Below are 18,444 nucleotides of genomic sequence, written 5' to 3'. Positions count from 1 at the left end.
AAAGCAATGCAAAAGTGCAAAAACGCATCAAAAACGCTATGTGTGAGCATAGCCCAAGGTGTGGAGGTGCATTTTTGTATATTTATTTTGCCTTATATACAAGTCATTACCCTGGAAAGGATGTTCCTTAACATATTTCCCAGGAAAATCCATTTTGATTTCGTTTTTGTATGTTTTATTGTGAGCCCGTAAAAGTGGCGCAATGCCTCTGACAACATTGTTGACAGCAGTGACTTTGGGGTCAGAAATGATTCCAGGGGTCTTCCCCATGCTGTTCCCATGCCATTTGAGCACTGTTCCCATCTATTTGGGCAATTTTTAGGCCCTCTGCAGACCGCCGGGGGGGGGGGACGTAAGAAAAATGCTCGAGCTTCCCATAGACTTACATTGGGCTCATTACTCGGACCGAGCACTTGAGCATTCCAATTTGCTCGACTCGAGTACCCGAGCATTTTAGTGCTCGCTCAACACTAATAAACAGCTGTGGCCGTAAATTTACAGATTAAAAGGTATTAACCACTGAGGACTCTCAAATCTAAATATTACTCTATCTTACTTGCTAATGTGGCGCCCCTGAGGGTTCGGTCGCCACAAGGGGGGATACTGCAGCCTGTCAGCAGGTGTAGTGATTCCTCACCCAGGTAAGGAAGGTGCACTGGTCAGGACCCTGAATCTACATTCAGCACTACACACTCCTGACCTATGGGAGGCAAGTATGCACCATAGTGCTGCCTCAGCAGGATCACGAGTGGGGAGAACCAAAAGTTAGGGGAACCATGTAGTGGGTGAAGGGTGAAACAGACTTTTAGTTACACACATAGTTTCATATATATTACCCAGCCATCTTATGTACAAGGTTCTTTGATTGTGGTCTTTGCAGCTGACAGTGGCCTTGTGTAGGAGCCTGCAGTGTGCTGAAGATGCACGGTCCTCGTGCTCTGACCTTGACACGAGGAGCGGGAAGGAGTTAACGGTGTCTCTATCCCGGTTAAGTTCCCTTGCTTAAGAAGGTCGGGAGCTTTAGTGACAGCTCCGCAAGCAAAAGGATCCCAGGGAGGATGCAGACGGAGCGGAGCACGCCACCTGTCCTCACCTACCTGATCTATTCAGAGGGACTCCTGCTGCAAGGGGGGTACCGGCCCCCGACATCTGACTTTGCTACTTCACGTCTCTGTCAGAGAAGCCCAGTAGGCTACAGTGGATCCCGTCGGGTGACAGGCGGAACAGAATTGCCGCCTTACCCAATATCTGTGCAGAGTCCAGAAGGAGACCCAGCCTTTGCACGCACACACACAGGAGAGGTTCAAAGGGGACTGTTAGGAACACTCGGAGGGTCCTGATTGAGGTACCTGAATACCTTGGGTGCGCTGAGCCCTCATCCCTGGTGGCCGCAGTGATCTGTGAGGAGCAGGGAGAAGCCTTGCCGCTGCTTAAAAGAACTGTGAGTAAAAGACCTGGAAGACTATCCCTATGGCCTCTGGTTCCTTTATTTCTGCGCTGCACCACACCGCACCTGAGTGACCCAGGACTACTCTCCCCAGCCTGCTGTCACATCTGCCCTGAGGCCCAGCTCCGCCTGTGGGGAGTTATAACATCGCCTGCTGCCACTACACCCAGCCTCAGAGGACTGCTAGCAGCGCTGGTGGCGCATCACCAGACACCACAGGTGGCGTAGTCGATAATACCACTCAACCCTGAAAGCCCTTACATCCTTTTTAATGTGATGGCCCTGGGCACGGAACGGGTCCAGGCCACGGCTGCATCCCCTCAACATCTGACCTGGCTCCGAGTATCCCCCATCTTCCCAGGGCAGGGCTGCGAGCGTCACATACCTGGCGTAGTCGGCAGGATTGCGTGCCCGCAGCAACGGAAGAAGATTGCCCATTGCTACCGGGTACTGCGCGCCTTTTTGTAAACAGACTGTCGTTTTTCACTTAAAATGGTGCCTGCCCAAGAAGAACGGATGCCATAATGTGCAGAAAGAACAGCGTGTTGGCACCTCCCATCGTGGGCCTGTCTCCCCAATGGCGCCAAAAGAGCAGACCGCCCCCTCCAGAGACAGTCCGCGCAGGGATGTCCGTCAAAACAGATGGGATGTCCCTGGGAGGGTCCGTCAGCCAGCCGCCCTGGAGCCGCCCTAAAAAGAGGTGGAGACGAAGGAAACAACAAGGTGCGGCCATAACAGTCCGAGACTTACCGCACCCAGCAGCAGTAATGGACGCCGCCGAGGAGAGTTCTTCCGAGTCCTCCAACGTTGGCCCACGAGCTGCTACCTCCCTCGGTATGGAGGGAATTCACCTGACCCCGGAGGAGGCCGAATTCCTGCGCGGTGAAACGAAGGACCTGATACGGAGGGTCGAAGAGGCCGCAGCCCAGGCGGAGGAAGCCCAGGAGGCACCGTACAGCCCCGTCACGGGTAAGGAGAAAACATCTATCCCGGGTGCGGGACGCAACATGGCCCTCCTGGATCTCATGCCGGCACCCCCATCCTCGGGCGCTACCCTGGGAGCAGTTGTTCGCCCCGGATCCTGAGGCCAAAGTCGCCGCATCCTCCGGAAGCCTGCTATGCCTTCCGACTCCCAGTTCAGAGGATCCCACGTTTCTTGGGCTGACCATCTGGCCCAACCCGGACTAGTCCACACATGGACGAGGACTTGCAGCAACCCCTGCTGTCGCCGCTACCTGCGCCTCCGGTCGCCTGCCCAGCGGCGGAAGAGATGGCCTGGGACAACCGGGGGGGGGGAATCCGTTTTATAGCCCAACGTCTGACCTCAGAGGTAAAAACCTGTCTGGAGTGGCTCTCCTGGAGGTCCAGCTCAGGATCTTCATGCCCTGCAGCCACCCCAGGGCCTACGTTGAGGGTTGGGATGGGTCCCTCATGCTGCTGGACTCGCCCCTTTGGCAAAGTTTTCTAGTTATATAATGTTTTATATATTGCACTATTTAAAAGTTTGCAACATTACAAGAAAATGAGCCTCCCATAATGGGATGAATGTTTTAATGTTGTTATATAAATGCATAAAAAGTCTGTACCATGCTTTGCTCTCTTTGCAGCCCGCGGACGTGCTGTGTTTTACCAGGGGGGAATGTGGCACCTCTGAGGGTTCGGTCGCCACAAGGGGGGATACTGCAGCCTGTCAGCAGGTGTAGTGTCTCCTCATCCAGGTAAGGAAGGTGCACTGGTCAGGACCCTGAATCTACATTCAACACTACACACTCCTGACCTATGGGAGGCAAGTATGCACCATAGTGCTGCCTCAGCAGGATCACGAGTGGGGGGAACCAAAAGTTAGGGGAACCATGTAGTGGGTGAAGGGTGAAACAGACTTTTAGTTACACACATATATATGAAACTATTACCCAGCCATCTTATGTACAAGGTTCTTTGATTGTGGTCTTTGCAGCTGACAGTGGCCTTGTGTAGGAGCCTGCAGTGTGCTGAAGATGCACGGTCCTTGTGCTCTGACCTTGACACGAGGAGCGGGAAGGAGTTAACGGTGTCTCTATCCCGGTCAAGTTCCCTTGCTCAAGAAGGTCGGGAGCTTTAGTGACAGCTCCACAAGCAAAAGGATCCCAGGGAGGATGCAGACGGAGCGGAGCATGCCACCTGTCCTCGCCTACCTGATCTATTCAGAGGGACTCCTGCTGCAAGAGGGGTACCGGCCCCCGACATCTGACTTTGCTACTTCACGTCTCTGTCAGAGAAGCCCGGTAGGCTACAGTGGATCCCGTCGGGTGACAGGCGGAACGGAATTGCCGCCTTACCCAATATCTGTGCGTAGTCCAGAGGGAGACCCAGCCTTTGCACGCACATACACAGGAGAGGTTCAAAGGGGACTGTTAGGAACACTCGGAGGGTCCTGATCGAGGTACCTGAATACCTTGGGTGTGCTGAGCCCTCATCCCTGGTCGCCGCAGTGATCCGTGAGGAGCAGGGAGAAGCCTTGCCGCTGCTTAAAAGAACTGTGAGTAAAAGACCTGGAAGACTATCCCTATGGCCTCTGGTTAGCTTATTTCTGCGCTGCACCACACCGCACCTGAGTGACCCAGGACTACTCTCCCCAACCTCCTGTCACATCTGCCCTGAGGCCCAGCTCCGCCTGTGGGGAGTTATAACATCGCCTGCTACCACTACATCCAGCCTCAGAGGACTGCTAGCAGCGCTGGTGGCGCATCACCAGACACCACAGGTGGCGTACTCTATAATACCACTCAACCATGAAAGCCCTTACATCCTTTTTAATGTGACGGCCCTGGGCATGGAACGGGTTCAGGCCACGGCTGCATCCCCTCAACATCTGACCCGGCTCCGAATATCCCCCATCTTCCCAGGGCAGGGCTGCGAGCGTCACACTAACACGGTACAAAGATATGTATTTTACCAATTTTTTTTAAGTCATATTATTTTTTGGGGGAATTTATTATACCTGTTGCATTATAGATTAAAAATTTAATGAATAACTATATTTTATCAGCCTTTGTAAATTTGTGAATCTTTGTAATACATTTCCATGACCTTATTTTTCTTCTTTCTATCTTTAACACCGCCCTGAAAGAGCTATCTAATCTAACTAGATCATGTTGTCTTAGTAGCTGATTTACACTGCAGCTCTAGCTAAATCTGTACTCCTGAGGGATCTTCTGTGCACCCCTCTCTATGGTTAGACAGAATATTTTAAGCAGTATCTGGGCATAATTGAGCGGATCAAAGAAACTCACAAAATAGTACAGATTTTGCTAAAGCTGCAGTTCAAATCAGCTAAGACAGCATGAACTTGGTAGATAAGACAGTACTTTCAGCATGGTTTTAAAGATACAGTAGAAGGAAGCAAAATAAGGTGAGGGAGTTTATCACAAAGATTCATAACAAAGGCTGATCAATAATTACTAGTATTGAGCGAACATGCTCGACACTGCTCGGTACTCGCCCGAGCATCACACTACTCGGGATGTTCGGCGAGCACCGAGCATTTCCGGGTTACTTGGGCGGGAGCTCGGGTCTCCGCCCTGCATGTTTGGCGCTCTTTACAGAGCCAATGAACATGCAGGGATTGCCAGCCAGTCACTAATGCTGCAGCCATGTTGGTTGTGGGCATTACAGTGATCGGCTGGCCGCACAGCGTCACCTCGAGTATTTAAAACCGGGCGCCGCCATCTTGGACACAGTCGCTCCGGATTAGACAGTGTAGGGACAGCGCTGCTGATTTAGGGAGAGATATAAACTGCGAAATAGTTAGTGTAGGGTCTGTAAAGGCTGCCAGAACAAACAAACAGTCCTTTTCAGGACTAATATCCATCCCAGATACCAGGCAGGCAGGCTGTATAGAAGACACAGTGGTTATACCAGCAAACGCTGCATTACAGTCCTGTGTGCTCCTGTTGCTGAAATTGCTGGACTTAGCACCAGGAGTCGGGGGCCAGGAAAAGTCCTCCTTTTTTTTTCCTCCTTCACACTGTACAAATACCCGTCTTATTAACCTTTTGGTGTGTCCACCCCCCCAAAAAAAAAAGCGTGTCTCTGATTTTTCAGACATAAATATAACTGTTGAAAATAGTCTGGTGTAGGCTAGAGAAACAGAAGTGTTGTTTTGCACTTCCACGGTTCAAACCTCTGTATTATCCATTTTGGGCCATTTGTATCTAAAAAAAAAAACAGTTTGAGTGTGTCGCTCACTGTTCTGCCGCAAATCTATATATTTAAAAAAGAAAAACAGTAGTGTCTCCTGACTGTTGTGACACAAAAATATATCTGTTGAAAATAGTCTTGTGTAGGCCCGACATCCCAGTGTGGTTTCGCAGTTCCATGGGTCAAATCGCTGTACTATCCAGTTTTGGGCCTTTGGTATCTTAAAAAAAAAGCAGTTTGAGTGAGTCGCTCACTGTTCAGCCGCAAATATCTCTATTTAAAAAAGTGTGGTATACCCCAGTAAACAATAACTGTGGTTTTGCCATCCCACGGTAAAAAATCTCTATTATTCAGCTTTTGGTATTTTTTTCCGTAAAGAAAAACAGTAATGTCTCCTGACTGTTGTGACACAAAAATATATCTGTTGAAAATAGTCTTGTGTAGGCCCGACATCCCAGTGTGGTTTCGCAATTCCACGGGTCAAATCGCTGTACTATCCAGTTTTGGGCCTTTGGTATCTAAAAAAAATGCAGTTTGAGTGTGTCGCTCACTGTTCAGCCGCAAATATCTCTATTTAAAAAAGTGTGGTATACCCCAGTAAACAATAACTGTGGTTTTCCTCTTCCACGGTTCTAATCTACTCTTTATTACCCTTTTTCCATTGATAGTGCAAGTGTAAGCTATTTTACTTCATGTACAATGGGCAAGGAGCGTGGCAAGGGATGTGGAAGTGGACGTTCTGGTGATGGTTCGTGCAGAGGACGGGGCCGTGGCCAAGGTGAAAATGTGCCACAACCAACAGCCACATCTTCTCGCTCCCACTTCTTGAGCGAATTACTAAGGAAGCACAGAACAACACCAGTATTGAGAACTGATCAGTGTGAACAGGTTATTAATTGGATAGCAGATAATACTTCCAGTTACCTGGGCACAACCACCTCCGGTCTGTCTTCCACACGGTCAACTCTTAGTAGCCGTGAGTCTCGACCGCATACTCCTCCTCACCCTGATGCTCCTTCCTCCTACCATGCCGAGTGTTGTCAGACAGCAAGTGATCCCACACTTGGACACTCTGAAGAGCTGTTCACTGGTCCATTTCCATATTTGGGCCCCTCGCCTGATACGCTTGAAGTGGTGGAAGAGGAGATCCCATGTTGCGATGCCCAAATATTTGAACAGCCACGGCCACAGGAAGTCGACGTTAGCAATCTGTCACAAGATGTGGACGATGACGAGACACAATTGCCAGGAAGTGAGGAGGAGGATCGTAGTGCGCAAGTGGAAGAGGAGGAGGTGGTGGATGATCTAGTAACTGACCCAACGTGGAAGGAGGACATACAGAGTGAGGCCCACAGCACACAGGGGGAGGGAGGCAGAGTACCTCAACAGGCAGGAAGAAGCAGTGTGGTGGTTGCAGACAGAAGGCAGGCAACCGTTCCCCGTAACACCAACACGAGGGACGTTGCCAGTACAAGCGGTAGGTCTTCCAGAGTCTGGAATTTTTTTAAAGACTCTGCTGATAACCCCAAAAAGGCCATATGTTCCACCTGCCATGCCAGCATCAGCAGGGGTGACATAACTACCAGCCTGACCACCACCAGCATGATCAGGCACATGGCAGCAAAGCACCCGACTTTGTGGGGCGAAACCCAGGGTCCACAACCAGTGTCAGCGGGTGTCACCACTGCTTCTTCCACTGTTGTGCGTGCAATAGAACCCCCTGTTGTGTGTGCAAGGCAATCCCCTGTCCATACTGCATGTAAAGATGCCCCCTCCTCTCAGTCTTCACTTGATATGGCAATTTCTCAAGAAACAGCATCAACGTCCACGTCCACGTCCCACCGCAGCGTTTAATTGTCCATATCCCAGACCTTTGAATGAAAGCGGAAACTCGCAGCTAACGCCCCACAGACCACAGTCCTAAATTCGCACATTTCACGACTGCTTGCGTTGGAAATGCTGCCTTTTAGGCTGGTGGAGATGGAATCCTTCCGCAATCTTATGGCGGTGGAGGTCCCTCGGTACTCGGTCCCCAGACGACACTATTTTGCCCGGTGTGCCATCCCCGCACTACACAAGCACGTGTCCCAAAGCATCTGCCGTGCCCTCAACAACGCAGTTACTGGGAGAGTCCACCTGACAACGGACTCGTGGACAAGTGCTTGTGGCCAGGGACGGTACATCTCTCTGACGGCACACTGGGTAAACATAGTGGAAGCCGGGACTCAGTCGGACCTTGGGACGGAACCCATCCTCCCCACACCGAGGATTGCGGGCCCAATGTCAGTCAGAGTTGCCCCCACAGTGTACAGCTCCTGTGCATCCTCCTCCTCCTCCTCATGTTCAGACTCCATCTCAGATATCACCACATCAGTTACAAGCTGGAAGCATTGCAGTACTGCCTCCGCCAAGCGGCAACAGGCTGTGCTGAAACTCATAAGCTTAGGTGATAAACCTCACACTGCTTGTGAGTTGTGGACAGCTGTGAAAGAGCAGGCAGATCTGTGGCTGAGACCGCTGAACCTACATCCCGGCATGGTCGTGTGTGACAATGGCCGTAACCTGGTGACGGCTCTGAGGCGAGGTGAGATCACACACGTACCATGCCTGGCTCATGTGCTTAACCTCGTGGTTCAGCAGTTTCTTAAATCGTACCCCGAGTTGCCAGATCTACTCGTGAAAGTACGCCGCCTGTCAGCTCATTTTCGCAAGTCGGCTACAGCTTCCGCCGCCCTTGCTGTGTTGCAGCAGCGTTTGCAGCTTCCGGCACACCGACTGGTGTGTGATGTCCCCACACATTGGAACTCTACCCTCCACATGTTGCAAAGGATTTGTGAGCAGAAGAGAGCAGTTGTGGAGTACCAGCAGCAACAATGCTGTCGATATTCAGGTCAGACTCCACACATAAGACCTCAGGAGTGGACCTGGATGTCTGACATATGTACCATCCTGACAAACTTTGAGGAGGTCACCAAGATGGTGAGTGGCGATGATGCCATCATTAGTGTCAGCATCCCATTTGTCTGTCTTTTGCAACGCTCTCTGCAGAGAATTAAAGAGGAGGCATTGCAGCCAGAGTATGATGAGATGGATCAAGAAGCCGTAGCGGGCGATTACACACAGCCCAGCCTCATCTCATCCCAACGTTCATTGGGGGACAATGAGGGAGAGGAGGAGGAGGGGGAGGAGGAGGAAGAACAGGAGCTGCTATCATGCGTTGTAGACGGTAGTACCTGTACAAGTGTCATACTGTCGGTTCAGCATGGGTGGCCTGAGGACAGGGGGAAGGAAGAAGAGGAGGAGGAGGAGAGCATGGTCAGTCGTCATCTTGGTGAGGACACGGAAATCTTGCCCGTTACCAGTCTGGCACTTATGGCTGACTTTATGTTATGCTGCCTTAACCGTGACCCTCGCGTTGTCAAAATGTTGGGTGACAGTCATTACTGGTTGGTGACACTTGTAGACCCCCGCTACAAGGAGAACTTTCACTCTCTTATTCCTAAGGTGGAGAGGTTTACAAAAATGGGGCAGTACCAGAAGGCCCTTGTTGCAGAACTCTTAAAAAAATTCCCATCTGAACATGCTAGCGGCAGAGGTCACAATTCGTTGCCCAACCAAGGCATACCGGCGAGAGAGATGCAAATCCAATCCAGCAGAGGCAGGGGAACACTGTCAACGTTCTGGGACAGTTTTCTGACACCCGCCCAGCTCACAGGCCCTGAGGCGCGGGGTACTCTCACAAGGAGTGGAAAGTTTCAAAAGATGGTGAGGGAGTACCTTGCCGACCGTACCAGCGTCCTCCGTGATTCCTCTGTGCCTTTTAATTATTGGGTATCCAAGCTGGACACTTGGAATGAACTCGCTCTGTACACCTTGGAGGTCCTGGCCTGCCCTGCCTCTAGTGTGTTATCGGAGCGTGTTTTTAGTACCACTGGGGGAATTATAACTGATAAACGCACGCGCCTGTCAACTGACAATGCTGACAAGCTGACCCTTATCAAAGTGAACAAGGGCTGGATTGGGCCAAACTTCTCATCACCACCAAATGACAGCAGAGTAACATAAAGTCAAATCCACTGTGTTATTTCGGGAGGTGTATTCACATGCACCGCTTCACACCCACACATGGGTATACGCTTCCTCGTTTCGGCTGTTTTATCTTCTTCTCCTTATCCTCAGCCTCCACCACCACTATACCACCAGGGTGCCAGCATTGCAAGTTCCTCCGTCCTTATTTTTGGCAGCTTTTGCTTGCAAGGCATAAGCAAATACTATGGGACACCCACTCCCCAATAATGGAACTTATGTTTGTAATATGCTGTACTGCATGGCTCTTGTAAGGGGCATTGCAAGTTGCTCCATCCTAATATTTGGCAGCTTTTGCTTGGAAAGCATAAGCAAATACTATGGGAGACCCACTCCCCAATAATGGGACTTATGTTTGTAATATGCTGTACTGCATGGCTCTTGTAAGGGGCATTGCAAGTTGCTCCGTCCTAATTTTTGGCAGCTTTTGCTTGCAAGGCATAAGCAAATACTATGGGAGACCCACTCCCCAATAATGGGACTTATGTTTGTAATATGCTGTACTGCATGGCTCTTGTAAGGGGCATTGCAAGTTGCTCCGTCCTAATTTTTGGCAGCTTTTGCTTGGAAAGCTTAAGCAAATACTATGGGACACCCACTCCCCAATAATGGGACTTATGTTTGTAATATGCTGTACTGCATGGCTCTTGTAAGGGGCATTGCAAGTTGCTCCGTCCTAATTTTTGGCAGCTTTTGCTTGGAAAGCATAAGCAAATACTATGGGAGACCCACTCCCCAATAATGGGACTTATGTTTGTAATATGCTGTACTGCATGGCTCTTGTAAGGGGCATTGCAACTTGCTCCGTCCAAATTTTAGGCAGCTTTTGCTTGCAAGGCATAAGCAAATACTATGGGACACCCACTCCCCAATAATGGGACTTATGTTTGTAATATGCTGTACTGCATGGCTCTTGTAAGGGGCATTGCAAGTCGCTCCGTCCTAATTTTTGGCAGCTTTTGCTTGCAAGGCATAAGCAAATACTATGGGACACCCACTCCCCAATAATGGGACTTATGTTTGTAATATGCTGTACTGCATGGCTCTTGTAAGGGGCATTGCAAGTTGCTCCGTCCTAATTTTTGTCAGCTTTTGCTTGGAAAGCATAAGCAAATACTATGGGAGACCCACTCCCCAATAATGGGACTTATGTTTGTAATATGCTGTACTGCATGGCTCTTGTAAGGGGCATAGCAAGTTGCTCCGTCCTAATTTTTGGCAGCTTTTGATTGCAAGGCATAAGCAAATTCTATGGGAGACCCACTCCCCAATAATGGGACTTACGTTTGTAATATGCTGTACTGCATGGCTCTTGTAAGGGGCATTGCAAGTTGCTCCGTCCTAATTTTTGGCAGCTTTTGCTTGCAAGGCATAAGCAAATACTATGGGACACCCACTCCCCAATAATGGGACTTATGTTTGTAATATGCTGTACTGCATGGCTCTTGTAAGGGGCATTGCAAGTTGCTCCATCCTAATTTTTGGCAGCTTTTGTTTGGAAAGCATAAGCAAATACTATGGGACACCCACTCCCCAATAATGGGACTTATGTTTGTAATATGCTGTACTGCATGGCTCTTGTAAAGGGCATTGCAAGTAGCTCCGTCCTAATTTTTGGCAGCTTTTGCTTGGAAAGCATAAGCAAATACTATGGGAGACCCACTCCCCAATAATGGGACTTATGTTTGTAATATGCTGTACTGCATGTGACGCGCCCCCTGGGCCATGTGTACACGTGTGTGGGATACCCGGTGCCGGGTCTCTGGGGTCTGTAGTCTCCGTGGCGGTGACCCGGTCCCGTGGCTCAGGCTGGTCACACCAGTGGCAGTCTTTCTTAGGTTTTGAGGTTAATTGTCCGACTGCGCCACCCGTGGATTGCGGTCAGGGAGTACCACCGCTGCGATGCAGACCGCTGAGGCTGGTGTTGTGTGCGCAGCAGAGAATGGGATAACTCCCCACGGGAGGAGTATAGCCTCAGGGCAGTGAGTGTGGATGATTGGGGTGATGGTGCACGAGCGCAGCAGGAACGACTCAGAGTCTTTGCAGTGCAGTTCAGGGTCTTTACTGATGATTATAAGGTACACCCTCCCGGGAGTACTGGCTAGCATAAGAGGCCTGGTCAGTCTGTGAGCAAGCAGGAGTTCCCCTGGCCAGGTGGAGTTGTAGGCCTCCCCGTCTGTCTGCACTCTTCCTGGCTACCTTGCTGTAAGCGGGTAGAAGTAGCCCACGTCCCTGAGTGTACCATGTAGTGCTCACCCGTATGGCTGGTGACTTGGGGCCTTCTGTTAGCCTCCGCTCCACGACGGCGGTGCTTGTCCCTTGCTTGTGACTGAGCCTCCGGGCTTCTATGGCCAGAGGACCTGAAATCCCCTGCCGGCTGGTTTCTGCTGCTGGATATATAAGTCCTCACAGGCTCGGACTCCTGTGTCCGGTTCCTATTGTCTTCTGCCAGGGTGAGCTCTGCTCAGCTTCCAGCCCCTGGTCTTTAGCTCCTAGCTCCTACAGAGCTCCTTGCTGTTACTTTCCCTTGCTCTCACTCTGACTCTGACTGTTCTCTGACTCACTCAACCCCGCCCCAGATCCAGTTTATAAGGGCAGAATTCTCCCCTCCCAGGACTGGGGCAGGAGGATGTTGCATATTTAAGGGATCCTGACCAGGAAACCTCCCACTTGCTCTCCGACGTAATATCTCTATTACTGTGGTGACCAGACCCCTGGGGTGCCACACATGGCTCTTGTAAGGGGCATTGCAGTTCCTCATAATTTTTGGAAAGCCTTCCATTCACTGCTTAGGCCAACAGTGCACAGGAGACGCAGTTGCTATAAATGGAAAAAAAGGTTTAGTTAACGCCCTCTGACCTCCATGTCATTTCCAAGGGGCATTGGAGTGCCTCGAAATTTTTGGTAGGCATTGCACTCACTGTATGCCCTATAACTGTGTAGCCGAACCGCTCCTTTTGTTACAGAAACATATCCTACAAGACATATCTGGTTGACTGGCCTGATATTGATGTGAATGGTCCCTGTTCCTCCTGCTCTTTCTCCTTTGCCACTACCTCATCCATCATTTATCACCTGAAGCTTTGTTTTAACGGGAGTCATAGAACTTGGATAGTAGCAGGAAAACATCCAGCAATCCTCGGAGGAGGTAGGATATGCGCCAAAACGCTGACCACCTCAGGCCTAGCCGCTACTACATACATGCGATTGCATTACAACAAAACAAAGCAGATGCTAACTTCTATCATCCTCATCATGCTCCTCACCTTGGCACTCTCAACTCCCCTGATGGAGAAGCCAGGGCCCACCGGAGGAATCTGATAGTCCGGTGGGCTCGGCCAATGCTGCCCTAAAGCAGGCCAGGCTAAGAAAAGTGTGGGAAAGGTTACCGGGACAAATAGGGGTGGCTGGGGACTGAGTATGGACACCCAGTCACCCCCTGGAGGCTGGGGAGCAAGCGGGGACACGCGGCCACCAGGCGGCTGGGGACTGAGTATGGATACCAGGCCGCCGACACAGCCATGGCGTGGTGGCCAGATTCCACCTCCACATGCCTAAAAGGCCCAATTTAAAGTGCAAGCAAGCAAGCAGTATGGTATTGCAGCCTGGGGGTGGGTGGGTGGGTGGCAGGCTGCATACTTGCGCTTGCATTGCAAGGAATGGGAGAGGTACAATTGAACACTGCCCTGGGACAAGGACTTGAATGGGGATAGCTGCAAGTCTGCAACGACAGGTGCAAGGTGGGAGGCATCTTCGCATGTACCATGAACAGGGGTTTGGCATGCACACACTACAGCGGAATAGGCTCTCCTTCCCACTAAATGCACTGGGGAGGGCACAGGTAATGTTTTGGTATACGCGCTTAATCTTATGTATAAGGCACACCAGGACAAATAGGGGCGGCTGGGGACTGAGTATGGATACCTCACTGCCGAAGCAGCCATGAGGTAGTGGCCAGCTTCGGCCTCCTCCAAACTAAAAGGCCCCATTTCAAGTGCAAGCTAGCAGTATGGAATTGCAGTCTGGGGGTGGGTGGGTGGCAGGCTGCACACTTACACTTGCATTAAAAGAAAACATAGCAGATGCTAACTTGTGTCATCATCATCATGCTCCTCACCTTGGCACTCTCAACTCCACCGATGGAGAAGTCCGGGCCCACCGGGGGAGTCTGGTTCTCTGCTGGGCTCGTCCAATGCTGCCTAAAGCAGGCCGGGCTAAGAAAAGTGTGTGGGGGGGATGTTCCAAGGAGAAATAGGGGCGGCTGGGGACCGTTTATGGACAACCGGCTGCCCCAAGGCGGCTGGGAACCGTGTGTGGACACCCGGCCGCCTGGCAGCCATGACGTGGTGGCCAGATTCCGCCTCCACATGCCTAAAAGGCCCAATTTCAAGTTCAAGCAAGCAAGCAGTATGGTATTGCAGCCTGGGGGTGGGTGGGTGACAGGCTGCATACTTGCGCTTGTATTGCAAGGAATGGCGGAGGTACAATTGAACACTGCCCTGGGACTAGAACTTGCATGGGGATAGTTGCAAGTCTGCATCTTCTGATGCGGCAAGGATCACTTATGATGGGCACACTTTTAGACAGTGACCTGGGAGTCAGAGATGCTTCCAGGGGTCTTCCCCATGCTGTTCCCATGTCTTTTCAGCACTTTATGCATGTGTCACACAGCACATGGCCAGATAAGGTTGTAAAATGTTAAAATGACATTTCCCGGTGAATGCATTTGTCATAGTTGAAAGCAATACAAAAGTGCAAAAACGCATAAAAAATGCTACTTGTGAACATAGCCGAAGGTGTGGAGAAGTATTTTTGTTGTTGGTCATTTATTTTAACTTATACACAAGTCTTTTCCCTGGAAAGGAAGTTCCTTAACATATTTCACAGGAAAAAAGTTTCACTTTCGTTTTTGAACGTTTTATTGTGAGCCCGTAAAAGTGGCTTAATACCTCTGACCACGTTGTTGACAGCAGTGACCTGGGGGTCAGAAATGCTTCCTGGGGCGATCCCCATGCTGTCCCCATGTCATTTGAGCACTGTCACTATCGTTTTGGGCACTTGTTAGGCTTTTTAAAGACTGCCGGGGGTGCCACCGCAAAAATGCTCGAGTCTCCCATAGACTAACATTGGGCTCGTTGCTCGGGTCGAGCACCCGAGTATCACGGCGAGCTCGGCCCGAGCTTCGAGCACCCGAGCATTTTAGTGCTTGCTCAACACTAATAATTACATTTAAATAAAAGGTTTAGTTGCTCTTTAAGTATTGTGCTTTTATGCTTTGATGAATTCATAGATTTTCTAAGCGCATTTGAGAGCAATCTGTGGTGTTGGGACTTATCCCTATTCGAGAAGTAGAGTGTGACGATGGTAGAGTGTGATGATGGTGGGTGTGTAAGCCCAGCCAGTGTAAACCACTGGCCTGGCTTACACTTGAGGGGCTTAACTAAGTGACTACCTGGTCTTCACTAGAGCCTCTGATGATGAGGTTAGGTTTTGGCCGCTAGGGTAGCCATCAAGTGTCACTCCAGGGCAGTGCCCGGACCTGCAGCAGCTGACCAATGGGTCAAGGCAGGGATATGAGATATGAAGGGCATAGGCAGAGATGTGGACAGGTCAGGGCAGGAAGCACTGGTTAAAAATACATAGTTGAGGTCAGGAGCGGAGAGATCAGTCAAGACAAGAAGACAAGCCAGGTCTGTAACAGGAGGGACAAACAGGGACAAACAGCAAGACACCTAGACTGGGAACTAGATGCGAACTGCAAACTGGAACCAAAGCTCAGGTAAAGCGTGGCGTAAGGAGCTGCCTGATATATTTTCTGCTGGCAGGGTGTAGGCCAGTGAAGATAAGGTCTGCAGGACACAGCAGAGTTAAATTCTTGCAAGCTCTGGCAGCACCTCCCTATAGCCAGGTAGAGACAGCAGGAAGATGCAGCAGTGCTTGGAAGTGCTGCAAGAGGCAACTCAGTGAGAAGTGAGTCAGAAGTGAGGAGAAGCCGATCGCTGACCACAGTGAGTGGGACGGCACTTAGAAGGCGTGCGGGTTACCAGCATGGTATACAGGCAGCGAGTCATGTACAGTATTTAATGTGTGGGATTGTGCAATATTGGTTAAGTGGAAAATTATAAAATCCTTTAAATTGCACCCATGTCAATAAAAGGAAGTATGAATGTGAAACCTAAACTTTATGGTAGAGGCAGAAACAGACAGAGGAAGACTCCTGTACAAGAACAACATATGGGCCCATTGCAGTCGAATAATGTTTCTTTGACAGAAGCCAGTTTTTATTTTGATAGTGAAAGTGGACCCCCTTACCTCTTTATGGTGGATTGTTTTCATTATTGACTTTTATTTATTGGTGTATTCTCAACTAACACATTCGGATACAGAGTACATGTGTGAAGGATGCCTAAATTAAATAACATAATAAAAAAAATTAAAAATTTGCTAATAATAAATTACTGAAATAAGTCATTTGATTTATTGGTGTACATAGTAAAGACTGGTTCATCTGGTTCATTACTTTTTCAGATTATAAATTTTGCATTTTGCAGATGGCTTACTTAGCATGAAGCCAATAGCACTTACTTTACATACATTTTAGTTTTGCAGTAGTTGTCTTATTATTGTGAGAGTTTATGTTGAAATATCGAACAGGGATACTGGGAAATTACTTACTTTGGCACAAATGTGAATGCTTTGAAAATGACTCCTCAGCTTAAACTTCCCTATCCAATAGAAACAATTAATAAAGGACGAGAGAAACACACTTCGAAACTGGTCGAATATATCATAGAAAAATATTTATTAGATTTTAACAAGCATAGGTGATGAATCACAGGACACAAGAAATATTAAAAACAATTCGATGGAGAGGCACCAATGAACGGAGGTGCAATGATAATGTCAAGAGACGTTCATCTATATATGCTGCTGAAGAATATTTATATACGACGAAGGAAGCTGAGCCGAAACGCGCGTCGGGGTGTGCGCCATTGACGAGGTTGTGTACACCCATAGTGGATGTGAGTAACTTCTAAACTTCCATAGATATGGATACTCTTGCTGCTTCACTTAGTTCCCGGTGAATATATAGGCCGAGGGCTCCTTACATTAATCCCTTATTTGCTACTTTTGTGCATTAGATATATCTGATGGTGTGCCTTCTGTTTATATTTTGCTCTATCACTCCATTTAAATCTATGACCTGTAGTCATATGCCACTTGGCATTATCTATCTTTATATAATACCTACACTTTATTACACTGTTAGACCTTGGCACATTTAGCTAATTTATTCTTTATCTGTATGAATTGGATTCAGCAGTATATATTGATGGAAGCCTAATATATTGTATACTACATACTTGTTGTCATTTTTTGTCCATACTCTGTCTGACTAATTGCAGTCAGGTATGATTAGATGGCATCTGCCACTTGGCAGTTTTTAGTATTATGTAATATTTGCCCCTACATTATATCGTTAGGCACCAGCACTTTTTTATAAAGTTCATTCTTTATGTATACAAATGTTCTTCAGCAGCATATATAGATGAACGTCTTTTGACATTATCATTGCACCTCCGTTCATTGGTGCCTCTCCACCACATTGTTTTTAATATTTCTTGTGTCCTGTGATTCATCACCTATACTTGTTAAAATCTAATAAATATTTTTCTATGATATATTCGACCAGTTTCGAAGTGTGTTTCTCTCGTCCTTTATTAGCAGTTTTTGCTTCGATGGTCACATTCCCCTCATACGTCCGTGACTGGGTTAATGTAGATTATTCTTGCATATAGTATACACCCATTTGTGTCTCTCCTTTGTGTTGTTGTCCAATAGAAACAATGCAGTAGAGATATTTCCAGCAGAACAAGCTGTCCAATAAAACAAAGTATATCGTAAAATAGGGCTGAAAGTCCCAGGCAATTCCCAAAATAGACATTTGTCACATTGCTCTCTTTAGTTCAAAATTCCAGATACTATCACCAAAAATAAAACCAGAAAATAGCACGATAACTTAAACCATTAATCAAATAAAGCACAAAATAAATAGCAAAAAGACACAACAGATAAAGGTCATATGGAAGATCTAAAGCAGTTACGGGCTAAGAAAAAGACAAAAATAAAGTGTTATCCAAAAATAAAGATATTTTTCTTGGTCTTCATACTTGATAAGATTATATAAAGAGGGGAAGACAGATATTTTTCAAATGAAAATGTAGCAAAGAAAAGTGAAATTGATTTTAAACACATTCTTCAAAGCACTGATGTCTACTTTTAGATTAAACCGAGCATAACAGGAATGGTTTGTCGGAAAGTCCCTCTATATGACAGAAAGCACATACAGTATATAATCGTGAAAGATATACAAACAGGGCACTCTCTTATCACATATATTATAATTAGAGGTGAACAGATTAGGCAATATTCTAATTTGCCTTTTTACGTAGTTTTTCCAGGGATATTAGATTCACAGAGAAATTATTCACTGGGAATTTGATGTTCCTTATTATGCTTAGGTTCTTTCCAGACCCAGAGCATAATAAATGTAATAAGTAAAAGAAAAATGCTTATACTTACCTTACCGCTCACTTCTGCAGCCGCACCGCTCCTCACCATCACCTGTCCAGTTCTCGCCACATCTTCTGATCCCCTACTGCGTGCTCTAGAAACCCCAGGAGGGTTCTTGGAAGTTCATGAAAGGTCACGGTGTTATGAAATTTCAACAT

Source organism: Phyllobates terribilis, unplaced genomic scaffold, assembly GCF_046119375.1.
Source record: "Phyllobates terribilis strain yellow unplaced genomic scaffold, ASM4611937v1 Scaffold_1__5_contigs__length_1240528914, whole genome shotgun sequence".
Classification (NCBI taxonomy): domain Eukaryota; kingdom Metazoa; phylum Chordata; class Amphibia; order Anura; family Dendrobatidae; genus Phyllobates; species Phyllobates terribilis.
The sequence above is the reverse complement of the archived record's forward strand: the minus strand, read 5'-3'. Positions refer to the sequence as shown.